Raw genomic sequence first — 21,221 nt, 5'->3', positions numbered from 1 at the left:
AAAGGATAACTAGGAAGGGATTTGATAGATTGACAATAAAGGGAAAGCAATTCCTGACAGAGAGAACTGCATCTGTAGAAACAAGGATACTTGGAGGCACCTGTAGCTGGTTCAGTGAGGAGTCAAGGCAGAAGGCTTTTGAGTAAGTAGTAGAAGATGGAGATACAGTACCAGATCAGGGTATATTTTAACACAGGTAAAAATGTAGATATTATGGACAAGATATTTATCTTTACCAAAGGTTAACGGGTATGACAAATATTGATCTCCTCAGCTCTCAGAACTGCCAGACAGGATTTTTGAGTATCTTTGTCCTTTTATCCCAACTTCCTGAAAAAAAAATCTATCATTTTCCTTTTTTAAAAATGAAGTTTAAAAGATTGATATATCCATATGATGAAATACTACTTAATAAAAATAAATGAACTACTGAGACATGCAAGAAAATGGATGAATCTCAAAAGCATTTTGCTAAGTGAAAGAAGCCAGAGAGAAAACTATATGATGCGTGATTCCATTCATGTAAAATTCTAGAATAGGCAATGCTATAGCAATACAAAGAAGACTGGCAGCTTCAAGGAGCCAGGGGCTGAGTAGAAGATAATGACAAAAAAAAGGGGCACAAAGGCACTTTTTTGGGGGATGGAAATGTCTATTTCATGGTTGTAGTAGTGATTACAAGACTATAAACAATTCTCGGAACTCTTCAAATTATACACTGAAAATTGGTGAGTTTTATTGTTTGTAAATTATAGCTCAATAAAACTGATAACAAAGATGAGGTATATCAGAGACTGGGTTGGCATGAGTTAACTTCAGAGATACGATAACCCTTTAAGCTAGAAGCAACAGCTTTTCTAATAAAAATATCTAGGATGGATAGCCACTGAATGGATAACCAATGAATGGATCTCCTTAAGCACCTGAAAATGGAGAACACGTTAGCTGATACCGAGCAGAATAGGAAATTGAGAGATGTAGGGGTGATTGTTTGACTTCAATGTAATCTTTACATTACAAGTACAGTGGTGAACAATAATTTTTATAAAACACTTATCTGCCAGAGATATTTCTAAATGCTTTATAAATATTAATTTATTTCATTTTCACAACTCTGTAAGTCTTATCATATTCCCATTTCTCAGATGAAAAAACCGAGGCAGAAGGAGGTTAGTGAACTTTCCCAGGATCACAAACCAAGTAAGTGTAAGAACTGAGATTTGAAGTCAGGTGATCTGGTTCAGAGTCTGTGCACTTAACCACAGAGCATTATATTTGAATTTAAATTTTCCCAGAAATTTAATAATGAGATGAGTTTATATTCAACCTCGGGACATCTTGATGTTGTTGTATTTTATTATTAGAGCATGTTAATATTGTCATTTTATATTACTGCAGAACGCCCTGATAACCTTTGTAAGACAGTGTGGCTGGACATAATTAGAGTAGGGAGTGAATTTTCAGCTTCAAATACACTGTCACACTGGAATAAATTAATTAAGCACACTGTTCTCATCCTTTTCAATGCCTTCTGGGGGCAAAATCTATACTGACCATTAGAGGTACAAAGGGTGTCCACAAAAGAACAATGGTTAATTTGGTAGGAGTGGCTCCATGAAGATGGAAATGAGGCTGTCCTTGTCCTCTCAAGGAAGATTGAGGCAGTTATGTATGATCATAGGTTTCATGAATCAACTCAATGGATCTGATGAAGGAAAATCACTGGAGAGTATTAGGGGATGTATTACAGCCCATTACACATGTTCTCCATGCACTCGAACTTCCACCGAAGAAGCTCTTCTGGAATAACCTACTGGATTATTGGGTGACACCAATGGTTCATATTTCCCAACTGAATGGAGACGATTTGCAAGCACTGGGAACCTGGCCTCTCTTCTTCACTTTTTTTCATTTTGCACTAGTACAAAGAAGAAATCCTCAGTAGTTACGCCTGGCCTGAAAACCAAAGTTTTCCTCAGTTCAAGTGCCTCAAGATCTAAGCTGGAGGGTCAGTGGAGAGCATTAGCAAAACAATCTGGTCATAAACTTCAGTCACAACCTCTAATCTAGCTCCTTTCAGTAACTTTCTTCCGTTCTTCCTCCCACCAAGGACAATACACAAATACATGGCACCTTTCAACCCACCCCACCCCTGCCAAACAACCACGGTGACAAGACCGTTTATCCACCAAGAATATTTCCATAGTTTTTACTTGTTTTGTTAAAGTCTGGTGCCCAAAGACCACCAAGAACACACCTGCAGTCAAACAAACGTAGGTTTATTAACTTGCTACAACAAGGAAAACTGTATCGTATGAGGAAAATAATCCCCGTGAGATGGAATCAGAATGGTCATGGATGGGGTTTGGGTTTATACTAGGTGATTTGGAAGTCTGTTTTTGATTGAACTGTCAGAAAGTGGAGGCTCTTTTCTTACACCACACACAAAAATAAACTCAAAATGGATGAAAGACCTAAATGTAAGACCTGAAACCATAAAACTCCTTACAGAAAACATAGGCAGCTATCTCATGGACATCAGCCTTAGCAACATTTTTCTGGATACGTCTCCTCAGGCAAGCAAAAGCAAACATAAACTATTGGAACACATCAAAATAGAAAGCTTTTGTACAACAAAACAACAAAGCAACCTACTGAGTGGAAGAAGATATTTGCAAATGATATATCCAATAAGGGATTAATATCCAAAATATATTAAGAACTTTTACAGCTCAACACCAAAAACCAAATAATCTGATTTAAAAATGGGCAGAGGACCCATACAGACATTTTTCCAAAGAAGACATACAGATGGCCAGCAGACACATGAATCACTAATTATTAGGGAAATGCAAATCAAACCACAACGAGATATCACCTTACACTGTCGGAATAGCTAATATCAAATAGACAAGAAATAAGAAGTGTTGGTGAGGATGTGGAGCAAAGGGAACCCTCTTGCACTGTTGGTGGAAATGTAAATTGGTGTAGCCATTGTAGAAAACAGTATGGAGGTTCCTCAGAAAGTTAACAGATAGAAATGCCATACAAACCAGTAATTCCACTACCAAGTATTTACCCAAAGGAAACAAAACACTCATTTGAAAAGATATATCCATCCCTATTTTATTGCAGCATTATTTACAATAGGCAAGATATTGAAGCAAACTAAGCGTCCACTGATAGATGAATGGATAAAGAAGATGTACGATGGAATACTACTAAGCTATAAAAAGAATGAGGTCTTGACATTGGTGACAACATCCGTGGACCTAGACAGTATTATGCTAAGTGAAGTAAGTCAGTCAGAGAAAGACAAACTGCATATGATTTCACTTGTACGTGGAGTCTAAAAAGCAAAACAAATAAACAAACAAACAACAAAAACCAAACAGAATCATAAATCCAGAGAACAAAGTGGTGGTTGCCAAAGCTGGGAGAGGAGTGGTTTGAGGCCAAATAGATGAAGGGGATTAAGTGGTACAAACTTCCAGTTATAAAATAAATAAGTCATGGGGAATATAAGTCCATAAATTCTAATAATGTTGTATGGTGACAGATGGTAACTGCTCTTATCACAGTGAACATAGCTTTATATACAGAATTGTTGAATCACGATGCTGTACACCTAAAATGAATATAACATTGCATGTCAACTATACTTCAACTCCAGAAAAAAATAAAGAGAATGGAGGCTATTTGGTTACTGAGTACGTTAATGATTTTAATTCAGAAGAGAGGAGGGATAAAGCCGGGCTGGTAAAGAAGCATTAGTCACTCACATTAGCTTCGAGAGGAAAATGTGGTTGCATCTTGTCCTTATTTTTGTCTTGTTCCATCAAGGTCATAAAATAACCTTATTTGATGGTGATATTCTGTGAACTGGTTTATGTTCAGGAAGCAACACTACAAGCTAGCTTTTGGCGGCCAGCAGCTAACAGTTGTCAGCTGTCAGAGATTGTTTTTTTTTCCTCCTTTTTTCTGTTTGTTATATCCATTAACTCACTTCTCTGTTGTTCTGAGGCCACTTGAAAGTTTGTTTTCAGAGGAGAAAAAAAGCAATCTGTGCTAGTTGCCATCTCACCAACCACAACTGAATTTCAGAGCATTAATCCTGAGAGAAAGAAGGGGGAAAAATTGCCTTTTAAGATATCTTTTATGCAAAAAAAAAAATGGAAATGTATTGACTGCATATGTGCATGAAACCAATTTACTGGAAGTACAAATACCATTCATACAAATGTTTATAGCTGCATTATGGTTATAGTCACTAATAAGACCAAATTATTTGGGGTAAGCAAACATATTAGGAAAGTTTCATGTACAGTTTGGCTATGTTAAGCTGGCTGCAATTATGCTTTTAAAGACATAAAAAATAATGCAAGGAAAAGGTTATATAAAAGGTACCAGTAGATTGAGGTATTTTAATTTGCTTTTGCATAGATGGAATATTAACAGTTGAAGAAAGTATTATATTTCAAGCATAGCATAGCTAAGCCTCAAATGAAAATCACATTAGGTTTATCTTTAATAGCAGATTGGGAGCACTGAAGACTGCTTTCTACACATAACATGAACCTAATGTAGAATTTTCAGTGATTTACTAATTCTCTTTTAAGAGAATTAAATTTCTTAAAATATAAACTTCTCATTGGCTTTCTGTTTGGGTTTTTTTTTTTATTTATCTATTTTTTAAAGTATATTGTTACTCCCTTTACCTGTATGGTTTCTACAGAAATAGTTATGGATGTGATGTGCTTCTCATAAGTAAACTTTGGCCATTTTCCAGTTTTCTCATTCATTAATTAATCTATATATGTATGCCTACCCATCCATGAGTAGATGTTTCAGGGGAGGAACTAATGGTGAAGAAACTACCCCATTTTCACTACATTTGATTAGGGCCTTTCCTTCCTCCATTCATTTCTCAATCAGAGAGCCTGCACTGCCCACTCTGAACAATGCTATCCTTATCCCTCATATCACCTTATCTGAGAAATGAGTTATGGAGACCACTATGGAAGAATTGGTAAGAACAGTGGAGAAAGGAAGGCAATGAGAAGAAAAGGCTGATATTGGAGTCTTTTTCCTTCTTCTATCCAGGCACAACTATGGCTAGAAAATAATCTACTGAAATACATAGACTGAAGACTCTGAGCCCTCTTTTCCAGTTGAGATGACCAAAATTGGTGCATTACTATTAACTGAACTCCAGATTTATTTGGATTTTACCAGATATTCTATTAATGTCCACTTTATGTTCTAGGATCCAATCCAGGTACCACACTGCATGCATGTTTCCCAGCCTCCTCTAGTCTGTGAGTTTGTCTTTCCTTGCTTAAATGACCTTCAGTGTTGAGGATTGGTACTATCTAGTTGAATGTCCCCTAATCTGTATTCGTCTGACAGTTTTCTCATGATTGGTCTCTTGGGTTAAGGATTTGTAGAAAAACACCAAAGATATAAAGTGTTCTTCTCATCACATGACATCAGGGAGTCCATATCTACTTGACATCACTGATGATGTAAATTTTGATGACTTGGTTTAGGTAGTGTCTGCTAGGTTTCTCCACTAGAAAGTTATTTCCTCTTTACCCTATTCTATTTAGAAGAGTCACTAAGTCTAGTTCATCCTTGGGGCCAGGGTGGGATTAAGCTCCACTCCTGGAGAAGAGATTATCTCTATATATTATTTTGGAATTATTTTGTAAGGAAGATTCATCTCTTCTCCATTTACTTATGTATTCAATCATTTGTTTATGTCAGTACAGATTCATGGATATTTTATATTTTGCTTTATAATCCAATATTACATTATTCATTTCATTGCTCAAATTGTTCCAGTTCTGGTCACAGGGTGCTCTTTTAGGTTGGATCCTGTGCTCCTTTAACATGTCTATTCTTTCAATTTTTTGGAGCACTTGTGGTACTACAAGATGACCTACATTCATCTTTTATCTTCTCTGGCCCAGTACCAGAATCAGCCATTTTTCCAAGCAACCCTGCTTTCTTTTACTGGAGGATTGTATTTAGAAACCAAAATATGGGCACTGAGTATGTTCTTTGCTATTGGCATCACTGTTAGGCCTTCTCAGTGTACAGAGTTAGCTGACTCATGTTATTCATTTATTTGTTAAAAATTGGAATTATACTTCACATAATCCTGTGTAAACTTTTTCTGTAGCTAAGTTTTATTTACATATTATTAAATACAATGAATTCATATGGTTTAAAATTCCAATCTCTTTTCTAGGCTACAAATATCATTTTCCTTAGAGACAACCAATATTATGAATATCTTATATTACTCCAGTGATATTCTGTGCATACATACGTGTACTCTTCTCCTAATACACTTATATACGAAGGCAGAATACTGTATGTATTGTCCTGTGCCTTGATTTTGTTTTCACCCAACAATATATCTCAGAGAGTTGTACAATCAGTTTATGAAGAACTTCCTCAATCATTTTAATGGCCGCATTGATTATCATTGTATGGATATACGTACCATAATTCATTTAAGTGTCCTGTATTAATACATATTTATATTGCTTCTATTCTTTTATTATTACAATCAATGCTGCAATATAAAATATTGTACATATGTAATTTCTTACTTGGCTGAAAACATCTGTAGAATAAATTCTTTACAAACAAAGTTGTTGGGTCAAATGGCAGGTATATTTATCATCTTGATAAATTCTATTGTTTTCCACAAATGTTTAACAATTTATACGATTTCAATGATCTTTGGAGAATTTCTGTTCCTCCACACTGTCACTAATACATTAGTGTGTTTCAAAACTTTTTTTCATTTTTGTCAAACTAAAAAATTGCATCTCAGTGTAGTTCTTCTTTGCATATTTCTTACTATAATAAAAAAATGTTTATTTTCAAATGTATGTTATCTTCCTTAAGCTTTTTTTTTTTTTTAAAGATTTTATTTTATTTATTTGCCAGGGAGAGAGGGAACACAAGCAGGGGGAGTGGGAGAGGAAGAAGCAGGCTCCCAGCAGAGGAGCCTGATGTGGGGTTTGATCCCAGAACGCCCAGATCACACCCTGAGCCAAAGGCAGATGCTTAATGACTAAGCCATCCAGGCGTCCCAATCTACCTTAAGCTTAACATATTTTTGTCCTTTCTCTTACAGGTTGTTTATATCTTGTTGATAGGAAGTTCTTTACATAATAGAGAAATTATCCCTTGTCTCTAAAAAAATTTACAAGTATTTTCCCCAGTTTCCTTTATGTTTTTGAAATGCTTATGTTGGGCTTTTCCATGGAAAATAAAGACCATTGAATTTTATGTAATAGATTTAATGCTTCTGAATTTTATGTCATCTTTTTTTTTTTTTAAGATTTTATTTATTTATTTATTTATTTATTTATTTATTTATTTATTTGACAGAGATAGAGACAGCCAGCAAGAGAGGGAACACAAGCAGGGGGAGTGGGAGAGGAAGAAGCAGGCTCATAAGAGAGGAGCCTGATGTGGGGCTCGATCCCACAACGCCAGGATCACGCCCTGAGCCGAAGGCAAACGCCCAACCGCTGTGCCACCCAGGCGCCCCAGAATTTTATGTCATCTTTACAAAAGCCTTACCATTCTAAGATTAAAATTTTTCCCATGGTTTATATGGTATTTTCATATTTTTCTCATTGATTTTACAACATATCAATAAGTTTTAAAGAAAATAAACATGGAGTTAATGTTAAAATTTATTTTAAGTTATGCAGTTTTTCATTATGGGTTATATTATACTTTGCTTGAAAATTCCTTCTTGCTGGACATTAGGTTCTCATTTTTGCTTTGATTGGAATTTTGCAATCAATTTTAAAATTATATAGCATCCCTAATATATCCCCCATGATATTTTCAAAGCGCATGGATACTCAACAAGTTCCCCATTACCAGTGTATCTACTAACGAATGTATATGTAGTTGTACGCATCAGAACAAAGATATTGATGAGAGTCTACTATGTGCCAGGCACTGTGTTGAACTCTAAAAGCACTATCCTAAAAAATATATCAATACCTTAATTTTTATACGATATAGAATTCAGTTGAAACCCATGCCCTTCTTCCCCATCCCCTGAAAAGTGAATGGCTTATGTTTTGTGAATTTTTAAGGAGAACCAAAATAGCTAAGTTCTTATACTTGGATCCCCTACTGCCAGTCAATGAAGGTGTTGTTTAGAAGTTTCTGAGAATATATACATTTCTTGATTTGTAAGAAGTTATTTCTAGAAGCTGGACTGAGAAATCTTCAAAGATGGCCAAGCCCAACCCATAATTAATAAGGAAGAAAAGTAGGCTGTTTATTATAATAATATAAATAAATTAGATTTAGGAAATTATAGGTGGCTAAGGGCTCTATTTCACAGTTACAGATATCTTTCTCCTCATCCACACTCCTCTTGAGAGCTGACTGAGCACTGTCAACGCTTTCCTTTCCTCTCACAAATGTTTAATGAGTGCTTGTGTGCCAGCAATCTGTTAAGTACAGCATCGTAGTGAAAAATAGAAACGCCTGCCCTATTGTAAATGGCACATAATACATAAACATGAGAAAACAGATAATGAAAAGTGATACTAAGAAATCAGGATGATACGATGCAGTGACTGAAAGGGGCATTATTATACTGGCTTTCCTCATTTTGGAGGTCTTAGTTGGGTACAGTTCCAACATAGACATAACTAACATTGACAATGTCAGTGTCAGTGTTCTTTCTAGGGAAGGCCTCAAACATATTCTTTTGCTAAAACAAAAATGAAAATAGGGACATAGCTCCTATATGTGACAACCAAAATGGTCTTCTAAATACAAACCACTTAATTATTCAGTTGTTTGCTTGCTTATCTATGTGCTTGTGCCTGCCTGTATATATGAGTACCCATTAATATATATTTGTTAAAAGCTTTGGCATTAGCAATTTTATACAAAGACTAGTAAGTGTATTAAAATAAATGCTTTTGGGGGCACTTGGGGGGGGTCAGTCAGTTGAGTGACCGACTCTTGATTTGGGCTCAGGTCATGATAGGGTCATGAGATCTAGCCCCGAGTCAGGTTCCGTGCTGAGTGGAGTCTGCTTGGGATTCTCGCTCTCCTTCTCCATCTGCCCCTCCCCCAACTCTCTCTCTCTCAAATAAATAAATCTTTAAAACAAACAAAAATAGATGCTTCTGTGGCAGCATTGGTAGATGATGCAGAAGAATGTTGTTTTTTCTTCTCCAAACCAGCTATGCAGAATGGACAGTTTTTCTTCAACACCAATCTTTCTACTATTGGAGCTTGCAGTGGTCCTCTCTGGTGATTATGTAGCAGACTGAAAGTATTGAGGGTATTAAACTCCAATAATAAACCATTCTTTTATTCTTTCATTATTTATTTCTCTTGTTCTAAGACTAAATTCTCTATCCAGAGGAAGTAGAACTATCACTGGAATGTGGACTAGCTTCAGAAAAGAGATTTGCTCTTATGAAGGTTATCCAATCTCCAAGTACCTGCTTGGCTCTGTTGAAACTTTCTATATTAAATGGTACATTCTAAGTACACAGTACATTTGGCACAATTCAAGGGAGTACAATTTTTTTTTTTTTTTTTTTTTTTTTTTTTTCACAAGGACGGGTAACATGTTTCATAAGCCTAGGAGGCCCACAAGATTTGTGCAAAACAGGTTTACTGGGAGAGTATGGTTACACCTTTCCTTTGCAGCTCTTTATGAAGACAGTTTGAAGATCAAAATCTTACCTCTTCTTTAGTGGCCTGTTTTTAAGTTAAATGAAATATTTCTTGGCTTCCTCTGCAATATAAATGTTATCAGTTGTGATCATCTGTGTGCTGGATCTTTGTAAATGAAATAAATTGTCAGCCATGATGAAAATATAATCATCAAAACAATAAGTATATTCATATAAAGACTGGTGAGCTATGGCTTAAGTATTTTAGCAACTGAGAAATTTGAACAGCTGTTGTTATTTGCACAAGAATGATTTTCTTCAGATAATTCAACATACCCTTTACTTAATTCTGTAATTATGACAGCAATAATATCTCTAATATCTGGATTTATTATAGTGATGGTCTTTACATAGGATTTATTACTCTAAATGACTATTACAATTGTATTGTGGAATGCTGCCCATGATGTTTCCATTTTATTATTTTTAAGATTTATTTATTTATTTTAGAGAGAGAGAGTGCATGCACATGAGCAGGGAGAGGGCAGAAAAGGAGGAATTTATTCCTGACAGTACGCTTTCATGAATTACAAAGTATTCTTTTGCCTTAGATTTTTAAAAAAATAAAATTATTTTCCCAGTACATCAGTTATTTATTTATTTTTATTCATTTTTGTAGTTTTTAATTGAGAGAAATATACCTGCAATGAAATGCATAGAACTTAGGTGTATAAATCAGTGAATTTTGACAAATGTGTACACCCAAGCAACTACCATAGCCATAAAAATTTAGAACATTTTCAGCACTCCAGAAAGATCCTTTGTGCCCATTTTAGTCAACTCTCCACCTCATAGTCAACCATGTCTCTGATTTCTATTGCCTTATACTAGTTTATCTTGTTCTTGAACTTTATATAAATGGAAACATATAGTATGTACTCTTCTGTGCCTTCTTTCACTCAATGCAATATTTTTGAGATGTATTCATATTGCAAATGTATCTGTAATTCACTTATATTTATTGCTACTTATTTTTCCATTATATGAATATACCAAGTTTGATTATCCTTTATCCTGATGGGAAACATCTTGTGATGTTAACCTTTGGACTATTATGAATAAAGCACCTATAAACCTTCATGTACAAGCTACTTTTGACATATATATTTTTTATTTCTCATGTATCCAGAATCTCATAGTATAATATCCAACCTTTCCAGTAAGCAAATCACAACTTGAATGAGAGAAGACAATCAACAGATGCTAACATCAATCTGAATCAGATGTTGGAATTATCTAACATGGATGTTGAAGCAGCCATCATTGAAATGGTTCAAAATCAGTTAAAAATTGCCTTGCAACAAATGAAAAAAATTGAAAATCTCAGCAAATAGAATTTGTGAAAGAAAGAAAGAGAGAGAGAAAGAAAGAAAGAAAGAAAGAAAGAAAGAAAGAAAGAAAGAAAAGAAAATGGAAATTATAGACCTGAAAATTACCAGGATGAAAATAAAACCTCACTGGATGGGCTCCATAGCAGAATGGAGATGACCTGCAAGAAATCACTCAACCACATAGGTTGAATATCGCCGAGAACTTAAGATCTGCATTTTGCTCTTGCCTGATTCTTATAATTGCTTTACCAAGCAGAGCTTCATTTTCTCAAAGGCCATGAGGCGTTAGAATTTAATTAACCAACATCTCAGCTGCATTTAGTGTCCTGAAATTGGCAAAGTACTTGGTCAGAGAACTCTAACTCCAGTTATTACTTTTCCTCAGTTTTTCCTTGAAGAAGGCCTGTTTCTGACTCAAGATATATGATCTCTAAGAATTCACTGAGTTAGAACTCCCTTAAAGTTTAAATAAAATAATAAGTACAAATCATAGACAGAGATTCCCTCATTTCAATACTCAAGCAAAAAGTTACGTGTGGAGTAGAGACAGTAACTTTGTATTCTATATTTTATATATACATATATCTGTTTTGGCACTGGACCTGGCAGGAGCTGCATGTAGCATCTAACAATAAGCCTGCCAACTCTGTCTGGTGGTAGGTATGAGACATATGCTAATGTGGGGAAATTATGCCCACTCTGGATGACTGTATCTGGCTTGGGTAGTGATGTTTGACAGGACTTGTCATCACAATGGGATTCTTGCATGCAATCTCATTCTCTCTCTCTCTTTCTCTCCCTTACTTTCTTTTGGGGAGTAGACATTAAATTTTAGATGTCGTGTTAGAGACTCATTCCTGAAGCTACCTCCCATGCAGAACTATTCCATGCCTGAAAAGTTTTGTTTTGGAATTTTATAAAAGAGAGTGACCCAAACTGAGTTTTCTTCTCCTAATGATGGAATTTATCAGCCAGTATAGTGTTTTGACTTGACTTGAATCTCAAGCTGATATTTGGTTTAAAAAATTGTATGTGTAGTGCCACAACTTATGTTGTTTTATTTTTCCATATAGCAGTAACTTTACAATATCTATCTGTTCCGTAAGATGGGATTTGACATAGGTTCTTAGATACTTCTTACAATGTTTTATTTCCTTTGGAGATTTGAAAAGGAACTGCATTTTGAAAAATAATGTTAGGAAGGAGGAAATGGAAAGTTATGTGAGAGTAGCCTTATTCTAAAGCTTAAATTTTGTTTCTTTATTCAAGAGATTAAATTTTGTTAAATTTTGCCTAAATGATTATTTTTAAGATATTTTTTAAAACATCAAATGTAATTAAACATGCCAATTTAAGTAAATAGAAATCAACTGATCATATATGTAAAGTCTATTTTTCTTTTTCTCATTGATATATTTGTCTATACTAATGGCAATACTACTGTCTACATTTCTACAGTCTCATATAAGTATAGGAATTATATACATTTTGATTTTCCATATATATTTTAGAATGAAAATGAACTTGTCAATTTCTTAAACAAATGTCCTGAAATTTTGTTGGGACATTTCATTTTGGAATAATTTATATTTTAACAATATGAAGCCTTTGATTGGAGCATGGTATATTTATATCTTTTTTACATTTATGTCTTTTTAAAGTTCCCTCAGAACTTTTGTAGTTTCTGTTTCTAGATACATCTTGTGTATCTTTTCTTAGGATTATCATGTATTTCATGTTTTTAGATGCTGTTTTAAGTGACTTTGACTTTTTAAATTTTAAACGCTAATTGTTTTAAATGTAGAAATACATTTAATTTTTATTGATTACTATTGTATCTTTGACCTCTTAAAATTGACTTATTCTGGTAGACTTTTAATGTCTATTCCTTAGGATTTTCTACATAAATGATCATGACATCTGGTTAAAAGGATAATTTTACTTCTTCCTTCCCAATCTTTATGACTTCTTTTTTTTTTTTTTAAGATTTTATTTATTTATTCGACAGAGATAGAGACAGTCAGCGAGAGAGGGAACACAAGCAGGGGGAGTGGGAGAGGAAGAAGCAGGCTCATAGCGGAGGAGCCTGATGTGGGGCTCGATCCCATAACGCCAGGATCACGCCCTGAGCCGAAGGCAGACGCTTAACCACTGTGCCACCCAGGCGCCCCATGACTTCTATTTCTTTTACTTTTCTTATTAAAATGGCTAGAATATCAGTACACTAGAAGATATCATAAATATCCTTTTACTGACCACGATCTTAGTAGGAAAACATTCAATATTTTATATTAAGTAAATTATAGATGTCGGTTTTCAGATACTGCACAGTTCTTGAATTTCCATTTGGTTATTTTGTAGTGGTTCCATTTCTAATGTGATGTACTGTATCTGCTCACTCATTATGTTCTTTTTTCTTTTTAAATATTTGAACATATTTATGAAAGGTACTGCAGTTATTTTCTGCTAATTGTAGCTTCTAGAATCCTGATAGGATCGGTTTCTACTGACTGATGTCTTTCCTGAGATTTATTATTATTATTATTATCTTGCTTTTTTGTATGTCTACTAAGTTGATATTATATACCAGGTATTAGAAACAATATGTTGCTGTGAGTTTAGATTATGTTGGCTTATTTAAATAGGTATTAGATTTTCTGACAGGGAAATAAATTATTAATGCAACCTCTTTATCTTGGATTTGACTTGGATTTATTCCTCATTATGGCAGGTCTGTTTCAGTTGTATCTTTAGTCTTAAGGACATTTTTGTAACACATCTTTTACTATAATTAAGAACTTATTTTTAAAGTATGGCCTTTCCTCAGTCTCAGCTGAAAGCCTGAGGTTCTCAATGAGGTTATTTCACCAAGACTGAATTTAACCTCAATGTGTCTCAGAACCCACAACCTCTAATATCCCCATTTATCCCACAGCCCCACAATTGTGAACCCACAGGGAGTTCTCGGATACGTCTCATGAAGCCCCATGATGTACACAGGCAGCCCATCATTGACCAGGGATATTTAGAAGCCACGCATTGAGACCTTTGTCCTTCTTGCAACCCCCATGTCGGTCTCTCTTCTACAGCTTCATGCTCTACAAATTTCAGGTATTTTTTAAAAGATTTTATTTATTTATTTAGAGACAGAGAATGAGTGGGGGGAGGGGCAAAGGGAGAGGAAAAGAGAGAATCTTAAGCCAGCCCCTCACTGAGCATGAAGCCCCATGCAGGGCTTGATAGCATGACCCTGAGATCATGACCTGAGCTAAAATCAAGAATTGGATGCCTAAATGACAGAGCACCCAGGTGCCCCCAAATTTCAGTTATTTTAATCTTTTCATTTTCAATGAGATACGGGGTTTCACTTGGATTTGACTGCCTAAATCATAGTTTGGAAAGTTACCTCATACAGAAAAAGAAGATAAACCTGGGATTTACTTCATATGTTTACCTTCTCTCAAAGACTACTATCCTACCATATCTATAGTCCCATGTTTAAAAACCATTGCCTCATATATTTGTCCAATTTCATAGTTGTTTGTAGAAAGAGAGTAACAACTGCCAAGTACTCCATCATGGCTAGAAGCAGAATCCCTTTTAACTCATCTGCTAATTTATTTGTACCTAGTTATACATAAAAAGTAAAAAGGCGAAAATTAAATGTAAAATATTGGACCCTCATGCATTTAAACAAAAAACAATTAACTGTGGTATGAATCACAGCAGCATTACATCATTGTTAGATCTTAATAAAGATAGACATCATCCACAGGAATGCTCCAGACTTTTTATCTCTGAGACGTTCACCTAAGAATCAATATCTCTGAAAATTCATGAATAGCCCTAGAACTAAAGAAAATTAACCAATGAGCCTCCTTGAGCAAAGCTCTCAAGTGGGCTAAAATATGATATAAATGTTAAAATGATTTTTAAAAAGTGCTACAAATAAACATTTTTTTCTATAAAATTAATGATCCTCGAGCAGGGTTGGTTGTATGATGTATAAAATGAAGAGACAGCAGAGAGTGCATAAAGAACCACAAATTATTAGATAATTCTGGGAGTTCTTATAAAAAACAGAGACAAAGAAAGAAGAAGAAAAGAAAATGGAAATAGGAGGGAGGAGAGGAAAATCAGAGTAGAAAGGAGAGAAAGGAAGGGATTTTTAGGCCATCTCTTTAACTAGGATTTTGACCCTTCATTAAAATAATCCATTCTTATCCATATTGTTCCTAAAATTCAGTTACTTGTTATTTCCTACAACTAGCTTGGATTTTTGCCTAGCCCATTAATCTTAGCTCCATAAGTGAAATCTATTGATTCTATTAACCTGCCACATTGGCTACATTTTGCAAATATGGTGCTTTCAAAAGCCTCCCTTCCCAGGAGAACTGGTGACATATCAAAACTGTCCCAAGAGATTTGGATTGCTAGTTTATTTTATAGTGACATTTAGCCATTCTGACAAGTGCTTAATTATTATATGTTCCTCCATAAAGGTTGTCTCTGACAATATGTGTAAACCAAATAAATTAAAGCACTATAAGCTATTAGTTTTCCATTCTGGTTGACATCTGTGACATTCGTTAATAAATAATTTAGTACATTTATAGACAATGATGAAGAGAGCATCATTACTGCTGGGATTATTTTCTCCCAAAGGATATGCTAGACAGCTGCTTACCTCTAATAAAGTTAAATCTAAGGCCGTGAGTTTACACTTTGTCCTACAATTATAATAGTTTGAATATAACATATTAGTTTATATTATGGACACATAAAATATATTGTTATGCAGTGTGGTACAGTTCAGCAAGGACCATTATTGGCATAAGGAGTCACATAATTAAGTCCCTAGCTCTCTTGTGTCTTATAAATTCTTTCTCCTATCTGGATCTCAGTTTCCTCATCTATAAAGCCAAAGTTATGGTGACTAACATAATAAAAAATTTTTTTAAAAAAGCCAAAGTTAAATTGAACTAAATAAATTCTAAAGGTCTTTTGATTCCCAACATTCTGAAATTTTGTGTTTTGTTAAATCTTTACTGGGACTCTAACTGACAGGTAGTGATTTTTCTTATCTCATTAATACTAAGTCTTTCCTACACCCCCACCTTGTCCGCCATACCTTGAGTCTCTGACTCGACTCTATTAATTGTGAAAAGATGTTGTGGCTACTTGAAGTATATGTAATTTTTAGCATAGAAAATAAGGCAAAGTCAGGTTGACTCTTATACCTTCTAAAAATGAACTAGCATCTTCGAGAAAACCCCAAACGGTGGATGCTGCCAGTGCTACAGAGGGGCTGGGAGCACCTGGAGGGCCCTGGGGCCCGTAAATGGGAGGCCATGGTGGCTGCCCTGGTAGCTTTGGCACTGGCATCTTAGGCCAGGGTTGTGTCCATGGAGCTCACATGGAGGGCCAAGGGCAAGGAGTGAATCCCCATCACCAAGCTGGGCCACCTGGTCAAGGACATGAAGATCAAGTCCCTGAAGGAGATCTAGCTCTTCTCCGTGCCCATCAAGGAATCCATCATCATGGACTTTTTCCTGGGGGCATCCCTCAAGGATGAGGTTTTGAAGATTGTGCCTGTGCAAAAGCAGACCCATGCTAGACAGCAGACCAGGTTAAGGCATTTGTTGCCATTGGAGATTACAATGGACACCTTGGTCTGGGTGTTAAATACTCCAAGAAGATAGCCACTGCCATCTGTGGGGCCACCATCCTGACCAAGCTTTCCATTGTCTCCCTTCCTCGAGGCTACTGGGGAAATGAGATTGGCAAGCCCACACTGTCCCATGTAAGGTGACGAGCCACTGTGGCTCTTTGCTGATGTGCCTCATCCCTGCCCTCAGAGGTACTAGCATCATCTTAGTCCCTGTGCCCAAGAAGCTCTGGATGATGGCTGGTACTGATGACTGCTACACCTTGGCCAGGAGCTGTACTGCCCCCCTGGGTAATTTTTCCAAGGCTACTTTTTTTTTTTTTTTTTTTGGGGGGGGAGGGGCAGAGAGGGAGAGAGAGAATCTTAAGCAGGCTCCACATGGAGCCCAATGTGGGCCTGATCTCACCACCCTGAGATCATGACCTGAGTTGAAGTCAAGAGTTGGATGCTTAACCAACTGAGCCACCCAGGTGGCTCCAACAAGGCCACTTCTGATGCCGTTTCCAAGACCTCCAGCTATCTCACCCCTGACCTCTGGAAAGAGACTGTGTCCACCAAGTCTATCAGGCCGGGAATTCACTGACCATCTTGTAAAGACCCACACAAGAGTCTCCATGCAGAGGGCCCAACTGCGGCCACCACATCATTTTATATAAGAGAAATAAAGTGAATTAAATACTCAAAAAAGCAAAACAAAACAATAATAAAAGTGAACTAAATCTCAGTTTGCTACTTGAATATACTGGTTTTCCTAGGGTCCCCGGATATGATGAGGTAGATGGGTGGGTATGAGGAAAAAAGCGAGGAAGATGGGTAGAGGCAGAAAAACTTTATTTCACTCCCCTAATGAACATATAGTGAAGGACCTGAAATGTGCTAAGCACTGTGCGTAGGTGCCGTGCTAGTAACTGCGGATACAGAGAAGAATAAGACAAGTCCCTGCTCTTAGAAAGCTCAGAGCCTAGTGGTGGAGACCGTTAAAACAATTATTATACTATAATGTGTTGTGAGCAGCATTTAATTTTTATGAGCACTTACAATATGCCAGACTCTGCTAAGAGCTTTACAAGTATTATCTCATCAATTACCAAAATAGATCCATAAAGTAGACATATTGTTATCATATCCATTTTTTACAGATGAAGAAATAAGTACAAAGAGGTTAGTCAAAACTACTCTATACTCATGGGCCCTCATGGTCCTCTGTATTGCTTCCCTGCATCTTTATCAGCTTTTCTCCGGCTAACAATTCTCTGGTTCTCTCTACCAGAGAGAATCTGATTGGACAATTTTAAGCAGTTTCCTGTATTTTGGAAACAGTCTCACTCTCAGTCATCTCACCTCACTTATATTTGGATTTTGTCAAACTATAGATTAGTTTGCCTTCCCAGGCAAGGGGGGGGGGGTTAGATGCCTTCAGATGCCTTCCCGTTGGTGGGATCATGTATGACAAGGAAGCAGGTAATTTGGTATACAAAATGGCGGCTCTCTTGAGCAAGATGAAATTTCCATGGAAGATTGTTGTGTGCAATAGGCTGCATGATTGGCTTACTCAGTTCAAAAGATATGGGTGAGTTTTCAAATAATACAATATATCAGTTGTGGAGTATGTTTTAAGAGTGAACATAAACAAATGTTACATAGTACCATTAATAATGGAAACTTAAAAAACTAAAGCAATTAGCCTTTCTTGGGGATCTAAATGAAAATACCCCCCCAAAAGAATTGTATTTAATAATGATTTTACCAGAAATATTTCAGGTATAAATTGAATGAATGTTTCGTATTGTGATGCACAAGAGTTTCTTTTAGAAATGCTCATATGCTTGTATTCTTATACTTTTGTTCTATTATATTTCAAGTAGTTCTGGTTCTAAGGCAATATTGTGTTATGTGAGATACAACCTCATGTTTAATTTGATCATTTGGGGAATAAAGGCCCCAGATAAAAGTATGTACAAATCTTTGGAACTACTGAACATAATTTACATGAGAACCTAGACCTTACCATTTGAGCAATGCTTCAGTCCTCTGAGAGTCTACCTTCAGAGTGAAGATTCTCAGGGATAATACAGTTCCCTCCTCCTTATCAATTAACTGCTCTTCTACATTACCTTGGATTACCTTCCCTAATACGTCACAAGAGTATGGCTCTACTTTTCTGGCATTTAAGATTTATTTTATTTATTAATCTTGATGGTCTTCGATTCTCGTCTATGAAGACCCACAGAAAAAAACTAGAACTCTCAGCTCAGGTTTTGGGATTTTTCCTAATCACATTATCTCTAATTTTATTTATTATTTGGACATACAGATGTTTAAATTTAGGAGGACGCAGAGAGTTGGAAGATTTTATTAATTCTGTGAACTCTGAGAAATATAATTACTGGGATGCTACTAATCAAGGAATGTCAACTTAGAGGCATAATGCCATTCCCTAACTCTCTAGGAAATGGAGGTAGGGGGAGCAGATTTGAGAGAAGGGAGTCTATATGTGCTTAATGGCAGAATGGTGTGTTTCAACTTGCCTTGCCACTGCCGGGAGGTTGGTTGATAGCTGAATACACTTACCATAAAACTCAATCCACACTCTCACTTCTGCCCACTGAATAAAACCAAAGTAGCAGGGTCCAGAAAGAATGGATATGATGAGGACCAAGGATCAGAATCACTGGGTACACTATATACCTCAGGAGTGGGACTATTATAAGAACATATGAACAGAAGAGCAACACAGTGACACTGATGATTTGGTATCTCTATTCAGAACATTATAATAGCAGCCCCGTCACTATTTCATATCTTTCCCCAATAAACGGAAATATTTATTTCCTAACAAGACAAATCTCCACTATGAATTATCGATACCTCAAATACCTCACACCCTCCCCATCTTTACTCCCCACCCAGAAGAAAATATATCTGTTCCTGTACCTCCATACACATTAGTAGAGTAATAGATTTCTTTGAATGCTTTCACAATCTCTTTAATCAAAATTAGCTTTTAATATGATTGTCTATGGAAAATCTATTATGATTATAAAGAATATAAAAAGTATTTATTTTCTTTACTTATCACATCCTTGCTTGTTAAAACATCAATTACAATGAAAGACCATACTACACAAAGTAATTATTTGTTATTAGAAGAGTAATTACTTAGGATTGTTGTTTATCAACCATTTTACACTTTCAACATCCTTAAGTTATCAGAAGGATTAAACTTTGAATTTAGGAGGCCCCGTGCTTGAACACACAATTATGTCAGTTGGCTTTCTCATAAATGATTTACTGGCCCACAAAAAGATTACTGACAATGACTGTCCATTATGCACCTGAATTAAAATAAAAACTTACATGGATAGATTGCTGGCAATTTGTTCTTGTTCATAGGAACTATAGAAAAGCCACTAGGGGGCGCCTGGGTGGCGCGGTCGGTTGAGGGTCTGCCTTCGGCTCAGGTCATGATCCCACGTCCTGGGATAGAGCCCCGCATTGGGCTCCCTGCTCCATGGGGAGCTTGCTTCTCCCTCTCCCTCTGCCTGCCGCTCCCCCTGCTTGCTCTCTCTCTTTATAACAAATAAATAAAATCTTAAAAAAAAAAAAAACGCGCTAGGGTTTCGGATTGGTTTAAGGGATTTGAAATTCAATGTTCAGCGGCTAAGTAGATAATGACGGCAGCCTTGTGACTGAATGCTGGGCTCTTGCAAACTGGAAAGCACGCCCCATCACAAGGGGTCAGCCACTCTGCAGATATTCCTAAGAACGGTATTACATCAGGCAGAAATGCTGTCCCAACATTGTCAGATCTGATTTTTCAAGAGAAGCCCAAAATTTAGGTTTCAGGGGGAAAATTCTATTTTGTAAACCTAAGTTCAATTTTTAAAACTGAATGGGCCAAAGACAGTATGTTTTTCAGGTCAAATCAGGTCACTTATTTGAGATGTTCAGTTTAATGAAATCAGACTTAATATCCAATGTATCCATCTCATAAATGTAATAGATTTGAAAGTTGCTCAGGACATTAGCACAGGAATTTGGGGAAGAATGAAAATGGGAAAGAAGGTCCAAGTTTGTCTCTATAACTCTTCCTTATTTATGCTTTCAGTGCGCCATCCGCCCTCCATCACAAATCTTTCGGTCCGCTACTGAGTTTAACTGGTTTTAGTGCCATCTCTTTGGAGGCATACTTTGTGTAGTTGTGTTCTGATTGATTGGTTTGATTTTTACCTTATTCTTATGGGACAACTTTACTTCCATGTTCTTGGAGAATGAAAGGAGGAAGATCTTATCATCAACTCCAAGTGCAGGTACTTTCTGGCAATAAAAACACAGCAAGAGTCATGCAGCTGATATTAATTATGTGAGAAACAGTTTTCCAACTTATGCACTGAGAGAGGTTCCATCCTCAAACTTGAAGGATCATTCCTTAAATGGGCTAATTAGTGAGGATATTGTTGTTAATTTGTTCTTCTG

At 36.1% G+C, this 21,221-nt stretch overlaps 1 pseudogene; it reads left to right on the top strand.

The window, feature by feature from the left end:
- Positions 1–14,145: 14,145 nt before the first annotated feature.
- Positions 14,146–20,913, top strand: LOC121103020 (annotated as a pseudogene).
- The last annotated feature ends 308 nt before the right edge of the window (positions 20,914–21,221 follow it).

Source organism: Ursus maritimus, unplaced genomic scaffold, assembly GCF_017311325.1.
Source record: "Ursus maritimus isolate PB19 unplaced genomic scaffold, ASM1731132v1 scaffold_17, whole genome shotgun sequence".
Taxonomy (NCBI): Eukaryota; Metazoa; Chordata; class Mammalia; order Carnivora; family Ursidae; genus Ursus; species Ursus maritimus.
The sequence above is the reverse complement of the archived record's forward strand: the minus strand, read 5'-3'. Positions and strand labels throughout refer to the sequence as shown.